The 23919-nt window shown below is 37.6% G+C and overlaps 1 long non-coding RNA gene across 1 annotated transcript; it reads right to left on the reverse strand.

Annotated features, from left to right (window-relative positions):
• Nucleotides 1-452: 452 nt before the first annotated feature.
• On the reverse strand, nt 453-2743 carry LOC137225751 (uncharacterized). The gene is made up of 2 exons (XR_010944009.1): nt 2510-2743; nt 453-1736 (listed from the first exon to the last, which is right to left on the reverse strand). It is a non-coding gene; the product is annotated as an uncharacterized lncRNA (long non-coding RNA).
• Between the last annotated feature and the right edge of the window lie 21176 nt (nt 2744-23919).

Below are 23919 nucleotides of genomic sequence, written 5' to 3' on the forward strand. Positions count from 1 at the left end.
TAGGTCTGGGATGCATCTCCATTAAGCCAAACATCCACTAAGGTTTGTGGTAATATAGAGGTTAAGGTTGATTTGAATACCTAGTTGTTCCAGTACCATTTGTTGAAAAGCTTTTCCTTTCCTTTTTGGAATACTTTATCACCACTATCAAATATTAACTGATTACATGGCATGAATCTATTTCTGGGCTCTCTATTTCATTGATCTAATTGTTGACCTTTTGCCAGTACCACACTGTCTAGATTACTGTATTCTTATAGTAAGTCTTAAACTACTGTATAATAACATACTTTTGATTCAATTTTTAATCAAAATATATATATGGATAAGTAATAGGATAATCATATTCCCTTAATAGAAATATTTTTTGTTAATTAACACTTGGAGGGGAAATAAAATGGACAAAAAGTGTTAATGAATAAATCGGAGAAAAACACATCACACAAATACAATCAACGCATATCACCACTTTACTTACAATAAAAATGACTGACGTAGCACTTCACATATTCCAAAATGGCAGCATTTTTTTTTCCAAATGGCAGTATTTTAAGTGATTATATTCATTGTTGATTGCATTCATATACAATTAATTTGGGCAACAGATTGTTGTCATATATCTGGATACAATATTGGAATATGTATATAAAGACTGAAAGAAATAATTTTGTCTTTTGACCCAGTAACTCCATCTTTTGGACTCCTCTCCTGAGGTGGAGAGCAATTCATATGCTTAAATACTCCTGAAATTTCTTTATAATTTTGGTACCTCAACTAATTTCAAATTTCTTTTTGTAATTAAAAAAGTCGGGCTTTTGAGAAATGTTCATAGATATAGGGAAATACTCAATATGTGAAAAAGGCAGGATTAAACATGTACGTTAATTTTCTAAAATGAAACATTTATACATACCGGGCAAAAAAAGTTCTGGGAAGAAATATTTCAAGAATTTGACTATTATTTATTTAATACCTGGTATTTTAGATAGTTAAGATTCAAAGTAAGCTTTGTTATCTACTTTATACTTTTCTGTCCCTTCTGTATTTTATAATGGGTGTTTATTTTTATAATTTAGCAAGATAAGCCCTCTTTAAAAAGTTAATCGGCATAAGGAGTAACAAAATACTGTGACAACACAGGTCCTCAGAACATGTCTGAAGTAGAGAACAGGTAATTACTTACAGATGAAGGAAATGGGGTGCATTGGAAATAGAAAGATCCAGCACTAGAAGGCTTTGCAAGAAAGAGCTTAGTTGGACACATAAGCTCTTGTCTCTTTGGGCTCTTCTACTCTTCAACACTGCCTCTTTAGATAATTTCCAAATAACTAGACCATTCAACCTACCGGGTTGGTCATATCCAGTAACAGTTGGTTAATAGTGCTTCAAAACTCCCTGCTATTCTATTTGACTACACAGAAGAGCAGAAGCTAATGATAACCATACCTACAAATTTGTCTTCATATAGCAACTTTACTGTGCTTAGCACCTTGTTGCATATAGTCAGAATGTGTATATTTACTTCATGCCGTTATATAAGATCTTTGGGGGCTCATGGATAAAGCTAGCACAGGCAGAACCAATAACTAGAACTGCTTCACCAATGACCGGGGTAAGGCGCTCCAGCAGCCCCTGGAGCTGTTTCTTGTGTGCTGTGCCTGCTCTCGGAGCATCAATCCACCAGCTGGATCTGAAGTTTTAGCAGCCTCTTATTGCCAAGCAAAATGTAGTAGATGCTGTTGGAGAGAGTAAGAAATAACATTTAATTAAGTATAAATTATTTTAGCAATAAGCATTCACATATAATGCCCTATAACCAAAGCAAATATATATATATATATATATATATATATATTTCTCATCTTTGATTCCTTTTGCATCCGTTGACAGAGTGCCTTGGAGGATGACCTATATGTTGTCAAGTTAGTGACCTGGACTTATAATTGGGAGAATGGAAAATGCGTAAATATATCAGAGACTTCCTTGGAACTGGGCTGGTTTCTATCAGATAGATGTTTTTGTGTTTTAAAAATCCAATTGATATGCCTGTTTTATAAGCATAAACATGTGCACAATAGCTATAAAATAAGTAAATGTCTTGGGGGAAAGAGCCCAGGGTAGCAGTTTATATGCTAAAGGTAAACAAAATCCAATTTGGCTAACCTCTCCTCATCCCATGGAAGGTACTAATCACAGTAAGACTAGACTGAGGAGAAAATTGATTTGATTTTTCTGATGCAAAAGAAGAAAACCAATTTGATCTTAGTTTTAGTGATTGGATAACAGTGAGAACATCATGAACAGCACAGTATATAAAACTAGTGAGATCTCATTTATAATTCAACAAACAACTTCTAGTGAAAACATTATTTTATTCTCAAATGCAGAATGGAATATATTAGGCAACATGTCCTTGAGTGACTGTGTTTGTTGAATTGTCTCATGCAAAGTATCATGTATTAAACCCTGTATTAAACCCCTGTGGTTTGAACAGTCAGGCCCCGCTCACCATGTGGAGAACCTGGAGTTATCGCTTTCCTTGGAACATTCACATGATCATTTGGTGCTAAGATCTTGGCAAAAATCAAAACGGGTGACCTTCCACACTGACTTTCTTCTATATTTTCATCTTATTTTCATGCTGGGGTGGACTGGTTCATTCCTCTTTCATCCCCTGCTAGAGCATTCCCTGCTCTCCTGATTTTGCAGACAGAGTCTCTCTCCCACTTGATCGTACCATCTGTCTCCACATTACAGTTTACTCTGCATGAGTACCAGGTAGCAGGCGCGATTTTGCCCAATAGCAAGTACAGTGGAAAGTCTTTCACAGGCTCCCCACAATCTGTGAACATATGATCAGTCTAGGATAACACGTTGTGCTAAAAATATACCAGAGAAATGTTCATGTGGTGATAAACAAGGAACCTGACTCAAGTGGGGGATACGTGCCATGTGCCATGAGCTTCTGAAATGTATGCTTCTATGTGCAACCGAATGACGATGGTCTGTCAGTGGGAGATGACAGGATCAGCTAATGTTTGTTTCTTTATCGCAAGTGTTAGTGCACATTTAACAGTGTCGGCATTGTGTATTTGGCCTAAAACCCAAACTGTGAGTTAAATGAGGGGAAATCTAAAAGTATTTGTCATGAGGTGGTTGGTTTGATAAACAGAAATCTGTATAATTTCCAGGATAACTTCTGACACTGCCCCTTGATGTTAGAAGGAACATCACAGTAGGTCTGAAAGAACAACTTTAAGAGAAAGGATTGTGTCTACTATGTATTATGCTGCATTCATTCTTTATTTATCTATACTACCTATTTAATAGAACTTGACATTATTCCTCAAATGTTAGATGCATAGAGACCTTATGCATAGAGACCTTAGGCACGGTGATTGTCAGTTTATGCAGAGAAGACGTGCGTAGATTTTTTAATATTTCATTTTATTACTGGATACTGGGAACTAATTTTGTGAACTTAGAACTTGTAACTTGCTTTAATTCATCAGATAATCAATATCTATTTTTATTTAATCAGCTAGAATGGACATTATCTTCATGTCATACCTCTTCTCCACCTCTTATTTCCATTTCTGTTTTCTTGGGGAGTATAAGGATAAGCAATTTTCTGTTTTCTTGAATTGGTCAAATGATGGTGTCTGGGTTTTAATAGCACCATACAGACCTGGATCTAAATTCTGGGTCTGCAGTTGGTGCAGCTATTTTAATTCTCACACTAGTCATAAAACTTCTGAACCCCAGATGGTATATCTGCTCTCCCAGGTGCAGGGGAGCAGTGTGATGTAGTAGAGAGGTAGTACCCTGGTGGTCAGAAGGTTGCTATTCACACGTGGCCTTCTCCTCCATATCTGTGTGGCTTTGAACCACTGATTTAAATTCTTTGTGCCTCACCTATAGAATTTGGAAAATAATATATATTCCATTGTGTCATTGCACATTAAAATGCCTGGTTCATAAACTTTCTTATTTGAATTTGTGATCTGTGGATGTGCCTGAACTGGTGGGTGTTTGTGAATCATCTTACATTGTATGCAAAATTAATTATGTTTGTGAACTTTCGCAGGAAAGGGGTCCATAGTTTCATCAATGTCCCAGGGCATCCTGTGGCCCTAAACAGTTTGGAAACCATTAACATAGATGCTCTGTATAATTTTATTATGAGTATTATTTTCAAAAAGATCATTAAACCTTCAAAGTGATAATTGCCCTGGATTACATGTGCCTTGGACATTTGCTTCCTTTTATTCTTGCTTCTTCAGTTTTGTTCAATATCTGCTGCCTAAAGAAATACAAATGCCTTCTGTGAACATTATATATACAACACCACCCCCAGGAGACCACAATATGGTCAATCAGATTCCTTTAATGAATTATTTGGCTCTCATGTCAGCATAAAATCAGTCTTGCCAATTGAGAGGTAATCGATCATTAACTTATCTAGAAAAATGAAATTGACAGTAACCCATTATATGCCTGACTGAGAAGCCTAGATGTCACCTAAGGTCTCCTCTCTCCCACACCCCACCTCCTAAGAAAAGAGTGGCAAAGTGAGGCAAGTAGCAAAATAGAAGCTTGACTAATTTCTAGAGTACACATTATTTTAATTACTTTCTGTTCAAATTACATTTGGCCTTTAATTTGTTATTTAAACATGTAGAAGAATGGGGACACTTTGGATCTGTTACTTTTAAATGATTAAATATAAGATTTCTATTAATTTTGTTGTAGTCATTAGAGTGAAGGCTGTGTTGATGCAACAAAGAGACCCACAAGACAATGATTTCGCAAAACAGAACTTTATTTTGTATCTTCTATGGCACAAGGCAGGAAGAATTTCCAGTCATCCCCTGAATGGTAGGGCAGCTCGGACGTCCTCAAAGTGTAGCTTTCAAGGGAGCCTTCTCATTATCACTTTCAGCAAGGAGAGAAAAAGTGAGGAGAGTCCCAGACCAGGTGTTTTCTAAGCAAATGAGGCAGAAGTTCCCTGTTTCATTTCTGCTCACACTCCATTGATGGGAACTTAGTGGCATGGCTACACCTAACTACCAAAAAAACAGGAAGATGTGGTACACCTGAGCAGCTGTGCAGCCAGATCCAGCCTGATACTCTAGAAGAAAAGAACAGATTTTGCTTAACAAGTAACTGTTACTGTTGGATAGGTAGAATTAGAATTTAGACACATGCATCAAAACTGGGCAATACCAACTGCTTTGGGGACCTGATGAATGAATTCTTTGTTTCTCTTTCTTCTGGAGGCACTCAGTAATCTTGAGTACTGTAAATTCAAAATACTCTCATTGTCTAAGAAGAATGGGAAAGCCACTTAAGGAAATGAACCAAACATAGGTTTGGGTTTCAGCAGGATAGACAGAAGAGGATGATCAGGAACCAGAGATAAGTCAGCCCCATTTGGACAAGATAGGTGATTATGAAAGATCCAGGTACAGGCTAATAGAGAGCATAAGAGGGGGCTCTGACAGCAAGCAGTAGGAATATAGGCATGATGCCCAGGGCTGAGGTGTACATTGCTGTAGCTCCTGCAAGATCTCAGAAGGGCAGGCCAGGAAATGGAGCTGAGAACTAGAGCCACTGGCAGAAACTTAGTTCAGGAAATTTATGCCTGGTTGCTGAACCCTGTTACATGACCACCAAGAATAAAGCAAGAGTCCACTGACTGTAATCAGGATGAAAGGAAAACCTAGATCAGCTACCGAGGAGTTTAATAAGGTGTGGTCCAGCTAAGCATGTAGGTTCTTCTTAATCCTTATTCCTAGAGGCTTAATGAAGTCCCACAGGCTCAGGTAAGTTATACCTGTAGGTGTCATTGAAATAAACCCAGCTGCAGATTTAAGGAGCTGTGAGAGGCCAGGGAGCTAACCCATCTCAGCCTCTTGAATAAAACAGAATAAAATTCTAAGCTCTGGATTGTTTTGAGGAGTGAATGATTGCTTTCTAGACAGGAAGACAAAGGTTATAAATTAGGAAAAGAATCAAAGTGAAAACAATTTCTAAGCAATGAATGGTGTTGGAATAACTAGATACTCACATGAAAAAAAAATGAAGCTAGACACAGACTTTACACCTTGCATAAAAAATAACTCAAAAATGGATCATAGATCTAAATTTAAAAAGCAAAGCTATAAAACTGCTAGAAGATAACATAAGAGAAAACCTAGATGAACTTGGTTGGGTATGGTGATGACCTTTTAGATACAACACCAAGGGCATGATACATGAAAGAAGTAAAGGATAAGCTGGACTTCATTAAAATTAAAAACTCTGTTCTCTAAAAGACAATCACAAGAGAATGAGAAGGTAAGACACAGACTTAGGGAAAATATGTGCAAAAGGCATATCTGATAAAGGGCTGTTTCCCAAAATATATGAAGACTTCTTAAAACTCAACAAGAAAATGTAAAACCTGATTAATAAATGGGCCAAAGACCTTAATAGACCTCATCAAAGAAGATATACAGATAGCAAATAAACATATGAAAAGATGTTCCATGTCATATGTCACCAGGGAAATGCAAATTTAAAAAAACTGCAAGATAACACTACACGCCTTTTAGAAGAGTCAAAATCCAAAACACTGACAACACCAAATGCTGGTGAGGATGTAGAGAGTGGGAACTTAGACGCATTGCTGGTGGGAATGCAAAATGGTAAAGAAGACAGCTTGGCAGTTTCTTACAAAATGAAACATAGTCTTACCATATGATCTAGAAAGTGTGCTTTTTGGTGTTTGCCCAAATGAACTCAAAAGCCCATGCCCACACAAAAACCTGCACATGGATGTTTATAGCAGCCTTTTTCACAATTGTCAAAACTTGAAAGTAACCAAGAAGGTGAGTAGGTGAGTGGATATATAACCAGTGGTACACACATGCTATAGAATATTATTCAGTGTTAAAAAAATGAGCTCTCAAGTCATGAAAAGACATGGAGGAAACAATGTTTTTTACCAACTGAAAGAAGTTGAGCTGGAAAGGTTACTTACTGTCCGATTCCATCTATATGCCTTTCTGGAAAAGGTAAAACTATAGAGACATTAAAAAGATGAGGGTCTTCCAGGTGTTAGGGGCAGGGAAGGATTAATAGGCAGGGCACAGGGGATTTTTAGGGGAATAAAAATATTCTGTATGATACCGTCATGGTGGATACACTTCATTATACATTTGTCCAAACCCATAGAATATACAAAGCCAATAATGAACTATAATGTAAACTATGGCCTTTGGGTGATTATGTTATATCAACGTAGGCTCATCAGTTGTATGAAATGTAACACTCTGGTTTGGAAGTTTGTAATCAGAGATAATCAGGGAAGTTTTCATTGTTGAAGTTAAAGGAAGTTAAAAAAAAATAGTAATACAGAGAAAACCAAATAAACAAACCAACAAACCCATGTGAAGAGAATGGAAAGGAGCCCCAGCCAGAAGCCTGCTAAGATTGGCTGCCCAACCACCTGCTGCCTCCTACCAGTTCTCTTTTACTGCTCTGTTTTGGAATAGAAATTCGATGTACAGCCATCTTCTTACATTCCTGTTACCAAAGCAAGCACAGAGACATTTGTTTACATAGTTTTAAACCCTAGAGACTATAGATAAAGAGACAAGAAAGAAACACACCTGGTCTCACCTCCCCTTCTCTTTTTATACCTGTGAAGATGGCTCCTGGCGACCCCTGCCCCCTGATGCTCACACCCTTGTGTATTTCTCCCCCCTTTGAACAGGGGCTGGACTTGGGACTTGCTCCAAGTGAATCAAACACAACCAAAGTGAAGGGCTGAAACTACCAAGGTTAGGCCACAAAAAGACTGTGGCATCTGTCATCAGCTCCCTTTCTCACTCCCTTGCTGCCTTGTTATGGAGGAAGCAGCTGCCAGGCCTTGAGCCGCTCTATGGAGAGGAACAGGTGGTAAGGAGCTGACCTCTACTGCCAGCTGCCAATAGCAGAGAGCAGCCTTGGAGTGGACCTTCCCTGCAGCCCCTGCTGACATTTGCACAGGCAGCCAGTGAAACCACACCCACACCTCTACCCACAGAAACTGAGATAGGAAGTGTTTGCTGTTTTAAGCTGCTAAGTTTCGGGAAATTTTTCTTCACAGTGATAAATGACTAATACACACCTGAAAGGTGTACATCAGTGATTCTCAAGCAAGGCAGGGTAAGAAATGCCCTGCTTATCAAAAGGCGCAAAGGCAGAAAAAGCTGGTGGCCGAGCAAGATCCACGACCACCTTCTCCAGGGCAGGGCTGTAGCCGGAAGCAGCTGTCAAGCCAGGGACCACATCGTCCAGCCTCACCTCCACCCTTCTCTCCTAGGTAGGGCCATGTGACTAGTTCTCCCACTGAGACAGGTGTGGGAGTGGTGAGGGGCACTTCCAGGCCTTGGGATGGACACTGTAGTGCCATCTCTACCATCTCTGTCTACCTGCTAGGCTGGATCCCCGAAAGAATAGGAAGAAGAGTGCTGACTCTCTCTCAGAGGACAAGAGCATTTGTTCTCAATTGTCATGAATTGAACGTCTGTCCCAGACATGAAATGCACTTTTAATGGGTTAAGTCACTAAAATGTTGGAGCTTCTAGTTTTTGTTGTTGCAGCAGCTAGCATTACTCTAAATAATACAGGGATACAGAAGCATAGTTCAAAAAACTTAGATGAGACACCCCCCCACCCCCTGCACCATGGAGGGTGCCCACATATTCAGCAATGTTTAAAGGCCAAAATCAAATGCGGTTATATCTCAGAGCAATTCCCATTATCCCAGGTGGGTGTGGCCTCTAGGGTAGGCAAAGAGGGAGGATAATATGACATGGATTAGAGCTGGGGATCTCACTAAGTCAAGCATCACCACATCATCAGGAGAGAGAGGAGAAAGAAAAACCTTTGAGAAGTTCATCTTGTTTTCCCCCTCAAAGCTCATGTGAAGTGTCGGAGAATATGGGTGGTTTCGTATTTTGAACTGACTCTCAGAAGACCAGAAAGGCGGGGAGCAGAGAGACACACACAGACAGAAGGAGACTGAGAGAGAAACAGAGAGACAGAGGGAGACAGAGAAAATGTTTGTAGGGAGGCAGAGAGGTAGAGAAAAAAGGGAAGCGAAAGGGGAGATCATAATCTGGGTAAATATTGCTCTATTTTAGCAAGATTGGACATATCATAAACTGTTTCTGGAAAACCCTAAACTTGAGGCAATTAACTTGGGGTACAAAAAGGAGCTTCAAAAGTTTTGAATTCCTTAACATTTTCACAAAATTTCGATGCTTACACACCCACATGTTTTTCTGGAATTGATGACCCCTCAAAAGTTTAAGAACGTCTCTAAAGTTACCTTGATCATATTATTTGGGACATTTTGATTTAATCTTGTTCTTGCCAATTTTTTTTCACCTCCTTAAAAGTCTTCCTTAAAAGTTATTACCAAAGGGAAATTTTATAAAAGCCAGATGAAAATGTGTTTTTCAGAGCGTGTTTGAACAATGCTTGTTCTGTCTGTCTCTCTGTTACTTTCTTACATTATAAACTTGATTGAAACAGGAACCATGTCTTTCGTGGAAATCTTCTTTTATTGGAGTACCCCAAACTAGTCCCATGTAGGATAGAGCATAAAAAAATGTGATTGGTTCTTGCTGATGAAGTGGCTAATCAAGTTCTCCCAGGAGTTAACGCAAGTACTAGAAATATAAATTTTGTTTTCTATTCCACTGCCTAGTTAATAAACTCTGACAGACGTGTGTGATTATTTCAGATGCAGGAAGACAAAAGGATGGATGAGAGGAAACAATTGATAAGATGGTATTGACTTAAATAAGGAAGTTAATTTTATATGATGGATATATTGTACATAAAAGCAAGAAGCGAACATGATCATTCTTTTATCCTAATGTAAGGTGACCTATTTAAAAAGACGGACAACTATGGTGATTTAAGTCATGTCTTCTGTGCATGTTGCATGTTAATTATGTTATCCCCAATCTAGTTTTTGCTCCACTGCCCTGAACATCTTCCACTGTTGCCAAGTTGACCTGAGGATTCCCAGAACAAATAGGACTATTGGTATGATTTCACCACCGGACTAATTTGTCTCCTTTCTCCTAGAGTGATTAAATGACACAATTGTTGGTGCTTATCAAGTAAACGATATGAAAATTAACCACTATTATTACTTTAAGATCCCTGAAGAAGATAATAAAAAGGGAAATAAACACCTGGATGGGAGTTTTAGTTAAAACCTATGAAAACCAGTTAGTTACTAATCATTTTCTATTAGTGGATTTTTTAAAAAGTAACTTTTACAAATGAAAGAATTGTGCCACTCCTTTGTTTTGGTAGGACCAACTTTATGAAGTTGAATGGCTTGGAGCTGAGAGAGGCCTAGAGAGATCATGAGGTGCTAGATTTGGAGTTCTGATCTATCCCTACCCAGAACGTGATTCAAGATGTCAGCAACAAGAATTTAGGTTGATCACGATGCCAGCGGTTCTCTAAGAATCTATTTGTAAAACTTAACATAGAGAAATGATGGGGAAATGGAGAAACCAGGATGATGTGTGTGTGTTTTTTTTTAATCTTCTGCATGTCAGTAACTAAACTTGACCCCTAAAAGAATCACAGTAAAGAGGAAGATCCTGTTTGCTCAATAAGCTTCATGAAAGGAAGAGCACCAGCAGCTCAGCTCTGAGGTGTCGGCACAAAGTGCAACGCAGTTGGAGAGAAACACATTTCCTTACCTCTGACGAGAATGCACCATGATTCAGCTGGTGCAGAGAGGACCGAAGAAGAGACAGGGCTCCTTGGTATCTTGCATATTTGCACTTGGGGATGCCCTGGGAGACAGCATTCCTGGCAGGGGAGCAGTGAGCACAATGAGATCACCTCCAGCCACATCCTGGCAGAGCACAACCCTCAAGCGGACGGCAGGCAGTGGACGTCCATAAGAAGGCCAGTTCAGAAGAGCAAGTGGGGGATTTCGCCTAAGCATATGTGAAACACACCAGGGAGTGGGAGAAGCAGGGCAGGCAAGGATGAGATCTCAGGAGATGACTCTCACGGATTGCCCTAGTAACTGACACTTTGTGCTGCCTCAAGGCAGAGGAGCTGGGCTCTGAGATCTCCTCATTTGTTTGTCAAGTCGGCCATTGCCTCAGGGTCTCCTGACACTTGGTGAGCAGGCACAGTAGCTAAGCGAGGTAAGAGAGACTTGAGGGGATCAGAATAGAGCTTTACCAGTGTTTGCGCCACCATCTTAACCAGAAGCAACTGGGGCTGACCTTGGAGAGAATGATAGAGGTGCTGAGGGCTTGCAAATCTGTGGTCAGGGACTGGTGAATGTATGTGACCACAGTGTAAGTGTAAATATGACCTCATTTATGTTTGCAGAGTGGTGAGCCTGAATGGGTTACATATCAATCAAAGAATTTCAGAGCTGGAAAGGACCTTTTGGGCCATCTAGTGAGAATTCTCCTTTTCCATCTTGTAGCAAAGATCCCAAAGGACTAAGAAAGATAAATGATTTGCCAAAGCCAGCAGCTCACTAGTAGCAAAGCCAGGATTAAAATTCATGTTTTCTGCTCTCAGCCCAATTTTTTTCAAGTATACATGATACATTATTATACTAGACACATTATGATATGGAAACATTTTATCATTTGAGGATTTGCAATTCTTTCCCTGAAAATGTGTGAAAGAGTCTATGCTCTCTTTCGTACAGTGTGATGGAGCTTTGGCACAATGGACTTATGAATCTTATATTTTGTCTATTTCTGTTCATATTTTATATTATTTAATGTTATTCTGAATATGAACTATTTTAATATCTATCTATATTTACCACTGTCTAGCACCCTCATTCTGTAGCACCACCAACTTGAGTTTTACATTTACATCTTGTCTTGTTAGAAGAAAGAATGCAATGTCCCCTTTTCCCCCTAGGGCTGGTTTTCCTAGAATAAATCCATTTTACTTTTCTGGAAAATTGGGCAGCCCATGTCTAACTGTCTGGCCCACTGGTTTCTGGAGATCTGTTAGAGATTGTTACACAGCTCCTCAAGGTTTACTTCCCTCAAAAGCAGAAGGTGGCAGGATGCCTTCTGTAACCTCATCTGAAAGATAGAGAGAAAAAATAATGCTTTAGGAAGTGTTAGGTGGATCATGGAAGATCCTACAATGCAGCTGTGACTTCAAGTATTAAGGCCAATGGGCTGCTCTGTGAGCATAGCAGCTCTGTGCAGTGCAGAGTGATGACAGAGACATGGCCAGGGAGGAAAGCGAGTGGAGGTAGAGCGAAAGTCATCCTACTGAGTAACCCTGACTGCCTGGGGCAGAGCCTCATTCCTCGCAAGATGTACCTGGCTTTTCCCTGCCCCAGTTATCACGCGGGCAGGGAGGGTGTTCTCCGTGGTGTCCACACTATTCTTAGGCCTGATTCAAAGGGATCATACAAGGTCACAGAAAGTAGGTTTGGATACAGGACACTTATTTGAATTCCAAATCTGTCATTGGCTCTAGGACATTATCATTAATTTAGATATGCCATATATATATACACACACACACACACACACACACACATATATATACACTCTGCTAGAATATTTCACACGTTACACATTACACACATGTATATAGATAGATGTACATATTTGATTTGCTGAAAACTGAGAACAATTCGAGTACTGGAAATTATAATACAAATCCCTGGGAGTTCCCTGGTGGTCCAGTGGTCCAATGGTTAGGACTCGGTGCATTCACTGTCGTGGCCGGGGTTTGATCCCTGGTCAAGAAATTAAGATCCCACAAGCCACAGGGCATGGCCCAAAAATAAACAAACAAAAAAATAAATAAAATAAAATTGATCGTGGTGATGGCTGCACAGTTCTGTATACATACTAAAAACCATTGCATTGTACACTTTAAATGGATGAATTGTATATCAATAAAGCAGTTATAAAAAGTCTTTAAAAAGAGAAATTAGAAATCCTAGCGCTCTTCGGTGACAGTGCCAGCCCTCTAAATTTCCCTCTGTAGTTTCTTTGTCCTTCCTTCTATTCTCTACCTCTTGGAGCCACACTCTTCTGTACCAGGTGCTGCATTCATCCTCTTCTTTTAGTTGTCTTTTTTCACCCTTTTTAGGTCTGTCACATCTAAGGTCCTCTCTTTATTATTACAGTATGGAAAAATGAATTCTCTCCCTAATAATCATCTTGAATCATCAGCAAAAATTTAGATCCACAGTACATTCTATTAGGACAGGTTCTTCTATAATACAGCGTAGGATGTGTTTCATAGTAATGAATAAAATTAAATAAAATGTTGGAGCTTGAAGTAGTCACATTCGGGTACCTGGAAAATCCAGTTGTGTAGCACACATTGGTTCTATGCCATGGCAGATAGATAATACTGTAATTGAATTAAAATCTCTATTAGTTTAGAAATAATGATATTTTAAAAAATACCATTAGAAGAAAATAGAGATATGTTCAAGAAGTAAAAGTCAAAAGTAGATTGAGAGAGTGTAGAAGGCAGCGACTTCTTAGTTCAGCCTATGAGACTCGAGTCTGGGGGGAGGTGGCTGTTCTCTAACATTCTGACGTGAATACCTTGAACAGCAAACACCAACGTAGGGCGGGCACTTCATTCTCAGCAAGAGAGCCAACTGGAAGGATTTCAGAGAAGTCTTGGGAATGTTGGGATGGCCTATGATAATCTCCAAAGAAATTGAGAAGGTTCCACTTCCTTGGTATTTTAGACTGGCCTGGTATTTAAATTGTACTTTCCATCATTTGCAAGAAACCTCTTCTAAACAAATAAACACACAAACAAAAATGAACCACACAAGTCTTTACATACTTTTTCTTTTGCTATGGCTCTGGAAACTAATTTGATTGTTGACAGATTGTCTTTGTAGCTATATGTGTTAGAGTCTTTCTTGCAGTTAATATTAATTGTGCCCTACGTTGTTCATAACAATGTAATGTGAAAATTCCATTGAATATATATTTAATATAACTCATATATATATGTTGAAAAAAATTTTTTAATATATATGTAGTATACATACTGAAAATAACTCAGTAAACATTTAGCAGATGCTCTTTGCCTAAGTCAAGGCTATTTTTCTCTTTCCCCCTAATCACTATTTAGTTTGGGCATCTGCTCTTCCTTCATTTCATTCAGAGCCTAGCTTTAAAAGCAGACCCTGACTGGTCTAAGACCAATCCACTGTGGGTTCCAAACACTTGTAGAAAATAAATCAAATTAGTGGGACACATTATCCTGTTAAAATGTTACAGAAAAGGAAATACCAGAGTGTTTCATATAGATTAGGGTAAGGGTAAGAAAATTTCATAAAAGTTTTTTTAAACAGTTATGTATACCTATGTACTGAGCCTTGATGTAAAAACCTATTTTCATTGTCACAGTCAAAGAGTTTGAAAAACATTGGAGCGAACTAATCATCATGGTCCTGTTTCCACTGTGATTTGTTTATTTGTGAATATGCACCATAATTTTGAACAATGGCCTCTGTGGGGAAGCTTTCTAAGTATTGTCCAGAAGATTTCGTTCGTGGATTATAGGAATCACAGGGTAAGAGACAACCCCATTTCTTTCTCTATATATTTTCATGTGCAGATAAGATAATCCAAAATTGCTACAGCATCTTTGCAAACACAAGATGAGCTGTTTTGTGGAAGAGCCAATCTTCTCAGTAGGACCAAACTGAAATGAACCTGACTTCTTAGTGACATCAGTGAGCTGCAAGTGTATTCTGATGCCTTCTTACCTCTGAAGTTCTTGTTGTAAGATAACGCAGTTTTGTAACTATTTAAGCTACTCGGCTTTTGGGTTTCAATTTTTTCAGCTGAATAAATCTTAAGTGACATAACTACCATCTTACACTTTGGTGCAAACATTGAAACTATGCCTAGTTTATTCAGTAAATTATGTATTAAGTGACTATTATATGTGAAGTTCTAAGTGCTGAGCATATAGCTGTGAAGAAGATAAATAAGGTGTTTGCCTTGATAAGTTATATTTAAATGATGCTGGCAAGTAATAATGAAACAAATAAATGAATTTAGATTATGATTGATCTTCTAAAGGAAATAAATAGAATGACAGGATAGAGTGATTTATTTGGTTAACAAGTGCTTCTTTGAGCAGGATAATAACTTTTCTGAGGAGGAAGAAGCATTAGTGCTGAAACTTGACTGAGAAGTTAGTCATAAGAAGAGTGAGGGAAAGATCATACTAAAAAGAGGGACAATACACATAATAGACTGTGCTGTTAGGAGAGTGTAATCACACACTTTTTCTATTTTTAAACATTCAGTCCTGGGAAGTTTGAAATCTTGGTAAACTTTCTATTGATCCCTTGGTAAGGACTCTAGTATCTCTTGGAATGTACATGTCCAGATACTAGAATTACTGGATTATCCCTCACTAGACTGATTATCCCTTACTTTACTGGATTATCCCTTATTAGAATTGAGTCCTACTCTCTGAACAGCCAACTCAGCACCTGGACATTGGCAGGGCTCAGTGTTGGTTGACTAAATGAATTAATGAATGGAAACTCCTAGGGATATTACCCATCTGATAATGACTGATGGCTTGTGGAAAACTCAAAGACCCTGAGAAGGTTTATTCAGGTTACCATGGTCCACTGCTAGGAGAGTGTGTCATGTAACCACAAAAAAGAACCCACAGGTATGACTATGCTATTTCTCCTTAATGAATCTCACTCAAGTTGCGTTATCGCATAGAAAAATAGATCGGTAAAACCCATACCAGATGTTAATGGTAAATATCACTGGTTTAGGAGATGTTTTTGGTGGTTTGTATAAACATACTTGTATTTTTTCTCCATGTCTGATTTGGTATATTTACATTAAAGTTTGGAAGATGTCACTTCTGTGTTAGAAAAGGATCTGTGCATTGCGTGTCTCACTAGTTCCTGAAACTACTTCTGGAAAAACTTCTCCTGATTTCCCTTTCTTCTCTCCATTTCTGAATAATTGATTATTCTTAGGAGTCTCCATTGTACATGTAACATGCAATTCTGAGATGACAGTGACTAAGTGTATTGTAGCCCTATATTGGCTTGTGTCCCTCACTAAATTATAAAACATTTCAATCCAAGATGTAGGTTTTATTGTATTTTTACTCCAGGGTATACCATAAGGCCAGGATATGCTGAGGTCTCAATAAATCACAATGAAAATCAAATTCCCTGTAGAATTAAATTGTTTTATTTTTATGCTATTCACTGAACCTCACTATAGGCACTGTGGTTTCTTATCTCCATGATTGCAACAACTTTCTACCTATTTTCCCTAACTCTCCCTCCTCCACCGTTCATAACTCTTTAGTATTATTGTACAATATAGGAGGGCTTTAGAGTTGGAAGTTTGAATTTTAGCTGTAACACGTATTGACCATGTGATCATTAGCAAGTTTCTTAACCTCTCTGAGTCAGAAGATTATGACTTAAGTGGGAATTTTAAAATCTAAATACTTATCAAAATGAGAGACATATATTGGCTCTGTGATCAGATTATTCCATTTCTTACTTCAAAAACTTTACAGTTCTCACTGTTACTTAATTTTATATTTAATCACTCTCATTTCCCAAGTCAAAACTCATGATAAAACTTCCAAAGTCCTCTATGTCTTAATTTTCACCTGAGTGAGAGCTTTCCTCATGGGAAGCTCTGTCCTTCTTCAGTTCTGCCTGAAACCAAATGGATAAATCTATCAAATTTGCGGATTTAACTGGCAGACCCACCTGGGCAATAGACAAAAACTATGTTCTCCAATCTGACCTTTTTCGGTAATGAAAGTGATTTTTGGTCCCTTTTTAAAATTTTTCAACTTTTTCATATGTGAGGCAGAGAAAAGTATTGGTATTTACTGAAAACTTTTTGAAGATTCCAACAAGAGTTGGACTATTTACTATTTACCTGGAGTGATGATGCATATTTTAGACACTTTATCTTCCCATAGATAATAATTATTTGAAGCACTGTTTAAAAACAAACAGATTCCTTTGTCCCAATTCAGACCTATAAATCAGATTTTCTAGGAGGGGCCCAATAGTCTGTTATTTAAAATATACTCTAGGGAAGCCCTATTTTCAGGGAAGGTTTGGGAAACACTGAAATATCATATTTAATATGCACACCAAAATGGATCAAAGAAAGGTTCTTATGAGGAAAAAGAATGGAAACTATCAAGAACTGTGAAGGGTCTCAGATTGTATACTACTTGCCAGCTAACAAGTCCACCTTCTACAGTTTCTTGAGTGCTGGCAGAAAACACAAGACTACTGAGTCAGAGACAAAAGGCACTTTATTACCCAGAGCAATAGTAGTAGCAAAAGTGTCAGAAATTTTCTTCTGCTGGTTCCTTAAACTTTTATTTGCAGCGAGAGTTATGTGATGCCTGCAGAGTAGTGGAGTATGTTATGGAAGAAACCTGAGCTCGCTCCAGGAGGCATTCTCTCTGTCTTCCTAAGCTGTATGCTATACACCCATCCTTGAGGATTGTCTGGAACTAAAACCTCTGATCTTTTTTTTTTTGGCTATGCCACACGGCTTGCAGGCATCTTCGCTCCCCAACCAGGGATTGAACCCAGGCCCTTGGCAGCAAAAGCTCAGAGTCCTAACCACTGGACCGCCAGGGAATTCCAAAACCTTTGCTCTTAAGATGTGTAGAAACACAGGACATCCATAGAGAATTGTCTCCCAACAAGCTGGACTATGATATTTTCAAGCAAGAGGAATAGCTTAAATAAAAGTTTAGAGAGAGGAAAGGATGGAAAATATAAAGCCAACAGCAGCGAAAGCTTGAGTTTTTCAGGAGACTGAAGAAGGTACAAATCATGCTTAAATTCAGAAATTGAATAAATTATGTACAGAACTTCTGATGACTGAATTTGCTTCCTACTTCTATGACTTCCAACAGAGCAAAAGCTACCCTGGAAGTATAAGACCAAGGTTAGCTACCTTCAAAGTCCATGACCCAAAATGCGTCTCTCTGTTCTCAGGTTTGAGAGACATGTAGGTCTGCATTAATTGCCTAGCAATTCAGTTCATCATACGCAACATTCCTGGAGCTATGTTATTGCATGCAAATTTCAGAAATAAAATTAAGAAACGGAATGGAATCAGAAAATGAGTAAGACCAATAACAACAGAGATGTATCATGGCAAAGTTTACCAAATTAAATCTATTAAGTCTTAGAAAATAATAATCTTTGAATACCTCCACAATAAAAAACAGAGCTCTGGGTCTTATTGTATTTCATTTTATTTTCTAGCTGGGCAACAGTAGTATAGATAAATTAGTTAACCTTTTTTGTATCTAATTCTCTGAAGTCTCTTACTTAGAAACCTAAATGCTTCCAGTTTTGTTTCATTGGTAACTTTCTTTTTCATCACTGTTTACTTCACATTTTCTTATCTTGCCACTATCCTGTGCCAAAAGTATTGCACATACACATTAATACATACCATCTGGAACATCCTTCTCGAGAAGAGAAAGAAGAATGTGAGGGCTGATGGATTCAATGCAATCCCTGGCCAACATCTCTAACACCCTCTCCCTCCAAAGAGACTTGTGGGTTATGGTAGGTCTCCTTAAATTTAATCTGAGTGCCATTCACCCTCTGCCTTTTTCACAATGAAAGAGCTACTCAGACTCAGAAGGATTTCCTGGATATTTCAGGAAGTGGTGAGATTTCCACCAAAAGTTTGAAGCTAAATAGCTTCAGAACTGAAGGAAAGCTTTGTCACAATCTGTGAAATGGGAAAATGTAATAGCCCAGAGGCACAGCTCAGCCATAAAGAAGTGATACTGACTGAATTTTTCTAGCGCTAGCAAAGGTTTGAATACTGTTGGATATATCCCATGAAAGATATGATATCTCAATTAGGTATACAAACACATCGTTTTACTTAAGTATCTTTTAAAGAGATAGTTCTTGGGCTTCCTTGGTTGTGCAGTGGTTGAGAGTCCGCCTGCCGATGCAGGGGACGCGGGTTCGTGCCCCAGTCTGGGAAGATCCCACATGCCGCGGAGCGGCTGGGCCCGTGAGCCATGGCCGCTGAGCCTGCACGTCCGGAGCCTGTGCTCCGCAACGGGAGAGGCCACAACAGTGAGGGGCCCGCGTACCGCAAAGGAAAAAAAAAAAAAAAAAAAGGATAGTTCTTGAAAGGTCTGTTATAAATATGATTTTATTCCAAAGCACAGATTAAGATTCAAATACAGGTTTGCATATTCCTGATAATGACAAAAGTAGTAGATTAAGGGTGGGGCCATATATAAATTTAGTAGCTGAGAGAACCTTATGTCAATAAAGGCATCATAGAAATGAACATCTTTGCCCAACGTTGAGGATAGACTACTAGGTTAACACATATTTTATTCATCAGAGAAACCTATACTTCAATTAATATTTGTATAATTTTTCTTTAATGATTTTACAAATGAATAAAGATATTATCTTTAGTGAGTAATCTTCAGAAGTAAGGAAATATAAAAGAAAGTCTCTATTTTTTTTCCCACATATTTACTTGGCTGTAGTTCCATAAAGTAATTGGACACACACATCATTATAATAAGGTTAGACTGAAAAAAATAGCACTTCTGAAGTCTGAACATATGCCCCAACCAGTGGCTGACTGATTAGGAGGGATATTTTACTGTCTAAAATATGAACTCATTCTACGAAACCTGGTCTTTTGTCGTTTTACCTGCCTTAGATGAGGGTTTAACTTTTGGCAGGAAGATCCTTTGCTTCATATGTCAGGAATCATCCAAAAGCACTCAAGAATTCCCTCACTGATGAGGCAAAGTATGATAGTAATTGTTACTCTTCTTGGGGACAATCTTAATTGCAGTCATAGACAGTCCCATCTCCCTTCTTGAGAGGTTTGAGAAGAAATGGTTGGGTTGACAAAACGAGACAAGGTGAAGGAAAGCACTCATATCAAGGCAAAAGATTATTTCTCAAAAAGAAAGAGAATGCGAACAGTGTACCCAGTCAATTGATTTCTTGCTCTTACTACTCCATGTATTTCATCTGTAATAGCAGTGGGCACTATTTGAAGTACCACAAACAAGCATCATGAAGCTTTTTTCATCTAAATTTTATTGCTTGGCTGGCTCATCCCCAGGAAACAAAGACCATTCACATGAGTTAGCCATTACATTGACATTTGAATTTGAGAGGAAAGAGCCAGTTCAGTGTCTCTACTGTGCAGTAAAAGAATTGCACTGAGGCTATAAACACCCTCCAGCTAATCTATGACTTGGGTAGATGTGTTCTTTAAATGGAGTGGTCATTTCTCTCCCCCTCCCTCTCCTTCTCTCCTCTTCTTATTCCTCCTTCTTTTCCTTCTACATCTGTCTTCCCTTATCCTTCATCTTCTTCTTTTGCAACAGCACTGAGGTATAACAGTTACAGAGATTCTTCAAAGGAGAAAGGGAAAATGTGATTTTGGGAATCCAATTGCTTACATTTAATTCTGATTCTATTACTTGCTACCTGTGTGACCTCAGTCCAGTTACTTAACATCTGTAACCTGCAGAGTCTGAGAGTACCTAGCTCATCATATTATGGAAGATTTAAATGCTCTATTATAAGTAAAGTTCTTAATGTGACCCTAGCCATAGAAATGTGGATTACACGTTAACTGTCATCGTATCCTGATATTTCTTTCTGTTCTATTTTCTTTTAATCCTGTATTTCCATTGCCTTCATAACATAAACTTGGTCTATTTGATTGTTTCTGCAATCTAATGGGAAAAATAACTTTACAAATATTGTCATATCTTTTAGAATACGAGGGAATATTTATTTTGAAGTTGGCATGAGACACATTTCCTCCCTTAGTTAAATTTCTCTATTACACATAAATCCAAAATCTCTCTTATTGTCTAGTAACTATTACAATATGATAGACTGGAATATAGATCAGGAAACAGACATGCCATAAATGTGTTCAGTGTTTTCAAAGATGACAATTTTAAATGTGAAACTTGTAGAAGAAATGAAATGAAGGAAATATGAAGCTATTAAAATGGAAGAAAGCAGGAAACATTTGGATTTAATTCCATCTTGGACTCATTCCACCAAAGTTCAACATAATGCAAGTCCTGAGCAAATGTGATTGCTCTCCTCTGCCCTTAGTCTTTTAGTTTTCTTTGTACTTTTGCACCGTAGAATTATGTTAATGCCACATATATTTTAAAAGATCATGTCTTAGGCCAGTTAGTAATATTACTTATTCTTTGAGAGGTTTAAAAAAAGGAAGAGAGAAAAACAGACTTAATTTTAGAGTCTAGATGCATCTGGAGGGGGTTGTTTAAAGCTTCAAAACACAAGAGAGCATTAAAGGGTGTTGTGTTGGCAGGATGCATTTTGATGAACCAACTCTGAACAGGAAAATGCTTTTGTAAAACACTTAAGAATGGTTCTTCCATAAAAAGTCCTTTGATCTAGAGTCAAAAATGTGCCCACTAGGAAATGGGCAAAGCCAATAAGGGGTGGCTATTGGGAATGAGAATCTACTTGGCAACTGTTACAGAGAACATATTGATGACTTTTATTTTTAACTGTTGCTTTGCTTATGAAAAAAAGCAAATTGAGAAAATCAATTAGACAATGGATGGAAGAATGTCACCTGTTAGAAACCATCAACTGAACGCCATAAGTTTGCATATGCAAATCAAGTATCACTTCAAATCAGAAACTAATTTTCTGAGGGACTGTAGGGAGATTAAAACCACAGTGAGAAAGAAAACCCTAGAAGATGCGTACACACTGTAATTCCTAAAATTGGTTAATCTCTGAGTTTTACAAATGTTCAGGAAAAGATTTCCTAACAAAAATTATAATACTTTCCAAATGATCTCATTTTAGGATGTTTTACAATATATATCATTTTTACCTATAAGGCAAATAATTATTTGCTTATTTTAAACACTAACTAGAAATTATACTTAAGATTAAGAAGAACTTAATTGTGAAGTTACTTTATAGCATATAGCATATAAAATCATATCAGCTATTAAATGAGATCTAACAACTGTGAACAAATTACATTTAATATTCTTGAAATTACCCAGGTAAGACTATTTGTAATAAATAAATTTATCTTTCACCATACTGGAATGGTGACAAACTATATGGCAATTTCGTGCAATAAACAGTTAATGTCAAAAGATGAACATTTGTCAAATGTGATAAATGTCAGTATAATAAGTACTTTCAGAAATTTCTAGAAGTAATTATCTGTTATATTTTGGGTGTTATGGATATGCTTGTGTGTGCATGTGTGTGGGTGTGTGTGTGCATACTTGAATGCATTAACTCTACGTAAGATAAAAATGCTTAAATGCAAGTGTAAGTTTTAAATGTTTAATTTGCTTTGCTTTGTCTGCTATATATTTTTGTTTTTAGATTGATAAGCATAGACAAATTGATGATTTCTGCTCTGCTCATAAGTAATGTAGCATAAATATATTTTTCCAGTTTTTTGAAAGGATTTTCATGTGTTTTTGAAAGTGGACTTCAGGATAAAAATCTAATCTTTTAATTAAAGACAAGCAACTAGATTTGGCTATAACTGTAGGATATAATATGTACTTAACTGTGCATATTAAACTATAATCTTATTACCCTATCTGACCATAAATCTACCCTGGATTCTCCTATAAGCCTTCAAATCCCCATTGCCTTTGCAAACTCTCATTTATAGAAGAATGTGAACTAACTTAAATGATTTTTTCCATAAAAGGAGACCACATGGGAGCAAAACACAAAAAAATCACATAGTGATTTTATTAACTTTATTGGTGCAATTAATATTACCCTATTTTATGCTGTTTTCTTATCTCTTGACCTAAGAAAATTTAACTCCCGATCAATTGAATCTTTATGACTTTTTTAGTCAAATACTTTTAATAAAATGTCAATTACCCAATCTTGATAATTGACATATCTGCTGTTATCACAGATCCTTGTGTTGAAGGATTAATACAGACATAATGTGACACTGAATACATGAGTGTTTGACCATTAGGAAAGCATAATATTTTGCAATGTTTTTCTCCACCTATTTGTCAACTATATCAAATTGATTATCCCCCTGTAACATTTTATTCTGTTTGTGAAACCCTGTTCTTAACCATCTTCCTTTTCCGAGGGCATATACATTTTTAAATCAATGGCATAGCTTGTCTGGCACACATAAAATTGATAGCCTTCCTTTCTTATATTAGCATAATATGCCAATTTATTATGAATAAGTGAATGACATGCTTGCGATTAGAACTGGTCATGAAAGGTCCCTTGAAAACTTACTGATGGTGTGTGAGACGTGCTTTTTAATTAAAATGTAGGACTGGGTTGCTAGCCAAACACCCTCTTCTCTTTACTCATCACATTTATTGAGTCATGTATTTGTTTATTTATATTATTTTAAATTAACAAGGGTGAGTCAGTGTAGGGTACAGAAGGTCCCAGAGGGAAAAAATAAAGACACAAAATAGCACATGCTTTTTTTTCAGGATGAGCAAAAGTACATTGCCTGGAAAAATACTGTAAAAAGATATGAACACTAAAAATGATTACTTGGATGAGAAAAATTTTTACCAGGATTACTAGTCATTTTATTACTCTCCACTAATGCCAACTCAATTGTTTCAAGTGAGGTGGGTTTTCTCACTTTCACCCGCTTTTCTTTCACAAAGTTAGAAGTGAAGCAAGAGATCCCCAGCCCTGATTGCACAATATCCTTGGGGTTACTGTGATCTCAAAGGATGTTGTGAAATTCTCAAGGCGAAATTAATTGCAATGTGACTTAGTTTTTTCAACCGAAATGT

Source organism: Pseudorca crassidens, chromosome 6 (genome assembly GCF_039906515.1).
Source record: "Pseudorca crassidens isolate mPseCra1 chromosome 6, mPseCra1.hap1, whole genome shotgun sequence".
In the NCBI taxonomy this organism is placed as follows: Eukaryota; Metazoa; Chordata; class Mammalia; order Artiodactyla; family Delphinidae; genus Pseudorca; species Pseudorca crassidens.